The following is a 6532-nucleotide window of genomic DNA, read 5'->3' on the forward strand; positions in this document are numbered from 1 at the left end:
TCTCTGTCCCCTAATGCATTTGTTGTTTCTCCATAACACTATCTCTGACACACTATATTGTCACTTCCCTCCAATAGATCATAAATCCCTCCCTTCAGTAGAGCATAAATTCAAAAACTAAAAATCAAAGAGGATAAAGACTAAAAGAAACAGAAGATCCAAGGACTGTGGGACAGTTACCAAAGGAATAACATCTGCATAATGGGAATACCAGAAAGAGAAGAAAGAAAGAGGGAAACAGAAGAAATATTTGAAATGATAATGACTGAGAATTTCCAAAAGTTAAAATCAGACACGGAACCACAGATCCAGGAAGCACCAAGAAGCATTACTTTCCCAAAATAGCTACAGTAGGCATGTCATTTTCAAACTACAGAAAAATCAAAGATAAGAAAAAATCCTGAAAGAATCCAAAGGAAAAAACACCACACCCTATAAAGGACCCAAGATAAGCATCACATCTTCTCAGAAACCATGCAACAGGAAGTGAGTGGAATTGAAGATTTCAAGTGTTGGCGGGGGGAGGGGGGGCGGGGGAGGCGGGGAGGGGGACCCACCAACCTAGAATTCTATACCCTGCAAAATTACCCTTCAAACGTGCAAGAGAAATAATGACTTTCTTAGACAAAAATTGAAGGAATTTGTTGCCAGGAGACGTGCCTTGCAAGAAATGTGAAAAGAATAACAGGTCCTAGAGAGGGAGGCTGCAAAGAAGAAAAGATAAAATTGGGTAAAGAGAGAAATGGGGCAACAAAATAGCACCTACCTTATAAGGTTGGTGTAAAGATTAAACTGTATGATCTGCATTAAGTACCTTGTATAGACACACACGCGTTGCACGAACGTTGGCCATTAATGTGGTTTCAGTGCTGGCTCAGGGACCACACACGGGTTAGACACCCCAGGGCACTGCTCCCCTGACGCTTACAGCTTAGGACAGTGTTTCATAAACCATGAGCTGGGGCCCACTCATGCAGGGGCTCTTCAACTTTGTGTGCCCTGTCCCCCCATGCAGTCTGATGAACCCATGGTCACCTTCTCAGAAAAATAATTTTAAATGCATGAAATAAAATACACGGGTTTACAAAAGAAGCCTATTGAAATATTTTAACACTGTGATATAGTAATACATGTGCTTCCTTATTAACAAATAACAAGATCTAGCAGTGGGTCTAGTAATTACCAAAACATTGAGGTCATGCAGAGCGTAAATGCTGCTTTGAGTCATCTGCAACAGCCATAATGCAATACAGAAAAATCTACGATTTCTATTAGTGACGATGTTGCAAGTACTGTTAATACTACTATGATTTGCTGCCCATATTCATAACTGAAGGAAGTGTTGCATTTCAGCCAGAGGTCAGTGAAGATAAAGATACAGAATTTTGTCCCATTCAAGTTCACAGACCCACGTTACAGACCTGGTATTAGGGAACTTTGAAATTTATTTCATGGGTCACGACTATACTTTTTTTTTAAGTTTATTTATTTATTTTGAGAGAGAGAGAGAGAGAACAGAGGAGGAACAGAGAGAGAGAGAGAGGAGGGAGAGAATCCCAAGCAGGCTCCCCATGGTCAGTGCAGAGCCCAATGTAGGGCTCGAACCCACCAACTGTGAGATCATGACCTGGACCGAAATCAAGGGTTGGACACGTAACCAACTGAGCCACCCAGGTGCCCCATGACTAGTACTTTTTAAATGAAAGAATAGTATAGGCTGGAATAGAATAGAATAGAATAGAACACAATAGAACAGAACATGCATTGCTCATAATGTGGGTACAGATTCATGAAGCTTCCCTTTTAATTGTGTGTGTTACAGGTCATGGTGAAACAGACTAGAACAGAATAGAATAGAACAGAATAGAATAGAATAGAATAGAACAGAATAGAACAGAACAGAATAGAACAGAACATGCATTGCTCATAATGTGGGTACAGATTCATGAAGCTTCCCTTTTAATTGTGTGTGTTACAGGTCATGGTGAAACAGACTAGAACAGAATAGAATAGAACAGAATAGAATAGAATAGAATAGAACAGAATAGAACAGAACAGAATAGAACAGAACATGCATTGCTCATAATGTGGGTACAGATTCATGAAGCTTCCCTTTCAATTGTGTGTGTTACAGGTCGTGGCGACAAAATGTACTTCTTCCTGCAATTCAGAAATAGCTGAGAAGCAGAGACATGGGAGAAAGCAGACCCAGGACAGCCACTAGCACACTGCAGGTGCAAGCACCCTTGTCCCTCCCTCGAGGCCCCATTTGCCCTCCTGCCCATACACAAGTGCACACACAGACTCAGAAAAGGCTGTGTTATCAGGGGTTACCCAACTGTTCCCCCCCCTCCTCGGGGAGAGGAGCAGGTGTGGCGATGCCCATGTCCTGAGCTCATCGCCTGTCTGGGGACATGCCCCTCCTGATGGCCACATGTCCCCACAGCAAATATTAGGAGAGCTTTTGTGAGGAGCCAGCTGGCGGCGTGTCTGGAAGTGCCTGGCTGCAAAGGTTTGGGGCTAATTAAGCTGCCTCTGAGGAGACACCACAGGGAACTAGGGCTGAGCAGGCAGTTTTGTGCTTTTCTGGATGTGTGTGTTCTTCTTGTTCCCAACCCTGGATATGGAAGGAGCGGGTCTGGGAGAGGACACTGGAATCAGAAGAAGAAAATTTCTAAGGGACCCGCTCTCTGGTCTCCGGAGGGAAAGGGAGCTTGACACTTGCAGAAGGGAGACGCAGGAACAAATGATTTGCTGGTCAGATGTGTTGGCAATTTTACCCCTGTGCTGATGAACAGGAAATGGCTGAGGGAGAACAATGGGCTTTGGGGTGGGAGGGGGGGTACGTCAATCTGCAGCTTGGGCTAGTGGTGCCGAAGAGAAAACTTGGGGTCCGAAGCATCTGAGTTCAAATTCTGGCTATGGCACTTCCTTGCTGTGTGACCTAGGGCAAGTCATTTTCCCTCTCTGGACCTTGGTTTTCTAGTCTGTAAAATAGGAAAATAATAGCATCCACTTCAAGGGGCTGCTGGGGGGCTTCAATGAAAAGACGTAAATTGCTTAGCCCAAGTCTTGGAATAGAGCTGTAGCTCTCATAGCTACCACAATTTTTATTGCCACTACAACATAAAGCCTAGATCCATTCTTTCACAGAGATCTATTGTCTAGGCTGAGCTCCTACCAATGCCAGAAATCACGGAGCACATGAAACCATACCAGTTAATATTTACAGAAGGTTTACTGCATGTCAGGCACTGTTCCAAGCACTTTACATGCGTTTGCTGATTCTTAGCAACAACTCTATGAAATACAACCTGTGAAATTATCATCGTGGGTATCATCATAAGATTATCATTACCAACAGCCCTGTGAACTGAACATCATCCTTATTTTACAGATGAGGAAACATGTCAGTTATCTACTGCTGAGTAACAAATTATCCCAACACTTAGTGGCTCAAAACAACAATAAGTATTTATTATCTCACACAGTGTCTGTGGCTCAGGAATTTGGGAGTGGCTTAGCTGCGTGACTCTGGAACTTATGAGGTTACAATGAAGATGTCAGCCAGATCTGAAGGCTTGACGGGTGGAGGGCGGACTTCTAAGATGGCGTCTCCACATGGTTATCAGGCTGAGATGTAGAGGTGATGGCAGGAAGCCTCTGTGCTTCACCAGGTGAATTTGTCCACAGGGTTCCTTGAGCGTCCTTATGTACCAGTGGGGGCTTCCCCAGAGTGAATGATCCAAGAGAAACACAGAAGCTACAATGTGTTTCCTCCCAATTATTGTTTTGTGACAAAATACACATCATATAAACTTTACCATTCCCAGCCATTCTTTCCCCAAAGATTATTTTTAAGCCCTCTCTACACCCACCATGGGACTCAAATTCACAACCCTAAGACCAAGAGTCACATGCTCCACCGGCTGAGTCAGCCAGGAGCCTTCCCCACCATTTTTAAATGTGCAGTTTAGTGGCATTAATTATACCCACACTGTTGTGCAACCATCCCCACCAGAGTTTTTCATCTTGCAAAACTGAAACTCTGTCCCCATTAAACAATAACTCCCCACTCTCCCCCCACCCCATGCAGCCCCTGGAAACCATGCCTTGACTTTCTTTTTTTTTTTTTTTTAAGTTTATTTATTTATTTTTGAGAGAGAGAGAGTAAGCAAGCAGGGAAGGGGCAGGGAGAGAGGGAGAGAGAATCTCAAGCAGGCTCCCCACTGACAGGACTCAAGCCCACGAACCGTGAGATCATGACCTGAGCTGAAATCAAGATTCCGATGCTTAACCGACTGAGCCACCCAGGCGCCCCAACACACCTCTACTTTCCATCTCTATGACTTTGACAGCTCTCAGTACTTCACATAAATGGAATCACGCAGTATGGGTCCTTTTGTGCCTGGCTTGTTTCACTCACCATCATGTCCTCAAGGTTCATCCATGTTGTAACCTGTGTCAAAATTCCCTTCCTTTTTAAGGCTCAATAATACTCCACTGTCTTGTCTTTTTATTATCCAGACTTGGAAGTCACACACACACTGCCCCTTCTGCAATATCCTATAGGCCACACAGGTCAGCCCTATTCACTGTGGAAGGAGATGACCCAAAGGAGTGAATAGGAGGAGACGGGAAGCCATCTTGCAGGCTGGCCACTGCAGAACTGAGTCCCCAGGGGTTTGGTGATTTACGTAAGGTCCCACAACAGGCGAGTGACAGACCCTGGATTTGAACCCAGATCACGATGAGTTGAAGTATACCCATTCTATGGTATTAGCACCCCTCAATCTACACCTCAACGTGGCTTCCACTGATGAAGGAAATGGTCCCTGGTGGGGTAGAGGCAGCCTGGAGAGAAGGTCAGGAGGCCTGGGTTGGAGTGTCAAGTCAGGCACTAATTCACTTACCATGTGACCCTAGGCAAGGCCCTGCCTCCCCCCTCCAGGCCTCAATTCCCTCAGCTGTCAGGCAGGGGCAATAATTACTTCCCAGGCTGTTGAGGTGAGTAAAGAAAATGAACACACTAAATGAAGCTTAATCCACAGAGGTATGTGAAAATAATACATTCCCTTCAAGTTTTTTTTTAATGTTTACTTATTTACCAGGTAATAATTTCAAGAGACGCCAATTGGAAAGGTATGAAAGGGTACGCAAGGAGAATCTCCCTCACACCCCGTTCACTCACCACCCAGTTTCCCTCTGCAGAACCAACTACTCTTATGAGTTCTCATTGAAATGCCACATTTCTTTATTTCTTAAACCAACCTAATATCCGAGGACCTGCCAAGCAGGAGAGGAGGTCAACTCAGCCTCTCCTGGGTCTGGGGAGCCTGGCTCTCACCTGGCACCACAGCATAGACCGTGGAGGGGCAGGGGGCAGGGTCTTCTGGTTATCGATGATTGAACCACCTTAGTGACTTTGGAGACGCCCCTGGAGCCAAGGGGAGGAGGTGGGATTTGAAACCAGGTCTGGAGCCCAAGCTTTTAAGGCCTCCATTGCCTCACTAAGCTTAGGGAGTCGATCCTTGGAGCATTTGGGAGAACATCAAAATTGCAAGCACACACCTGCCCAGAATGATGAATAGCACTGTCTCTCCCTGGAATAATATGCATTACTTAAAAATTTAGCTGTGGACAGTGTGGAGATGTTAAAAATTCTTAAGCTGTAATGTAAACTTAAAAATAAATAAATTCCAGGCACAGCTAAGGCACCACATCTCTTAGGGAGTTTTGTTGATCCTTCAAAGGCAGGATCAGGCGGTTTTTCTCCTGGCCTCCCACGGCCTCCTGAGCTTACACCAGTGCAGCCCTTATAGCAGGAGGCTCTAACTTCCTGTGATTTCAGTGAGCTGGTTAACCCAGCAAATGTGGGAGCAAGATGGCCTGCGTTCGAATCCTGGCTCCTCTAGTTTCTGGCTGTGTAAACCTGGGCAAGTTATTTCACCTCTCTGTGCTACCTGAACTAGTACTAGAAACAGCTAGTTCCAAGGGCTTTGGTGAGGGCTGATTGTGTTCTGTCTTGTAAAGTCCTTGTCATACTCAGTAATGTGTGTTTGTTACTGTGGCTTGTCCCTCTCTGCACCAGATTGTAAGCTGTAAGATACAGGGTGACCGAGGACTCTAGGTGGGCAATCAGGGAAGGCCTCCCAAGAGGTGGTGATCATAAGACGAGATCTGATTGGCAGAAAAGAGCCATCCACACCAAGAGCTGGCAGAATGGCATTTTAGGCAGAGGGCACAGCAAGTGCAAAGGCCCTGAGGCGGGAATACTCTCAGGAGGCCATCTTGGCTGGAGAGGGATGTATGAGAAGAGGGGTAGGTAGGACATGGGAGAGGTCAGCTGGGGCCCATCACACAGCACCTTGTCAAGCAGGGTTACTTTGAGCAGTGGGCAGCCACTGGGGGAGGTAAGCCAGATAGCAACACAGTCCTTGCATCCAGGAGCCTCCCACATAATAGGAATGGTCCCAGCCTAAATCTATAGGCATCTGCTTACCCAAGGCAGCGTCTGGGCTCGGCCTGGAGC

Source organism: Panthera pardus, unplaced genomic scaffold, assembly GCF_024362965.1.
Source record: "Panthera pardus isolate Hobbes unplaced genomic scaffold, ASM2436296v1 HiC_scaffold_25, whole genome shotgun sequence".
Taxonomy (NCBI): domain Eukaryota; kingdom Metazoa; phylum Chordata; class Mammalia; order Carnivora; family Felidae; genus Panthera; species Panthera pardus.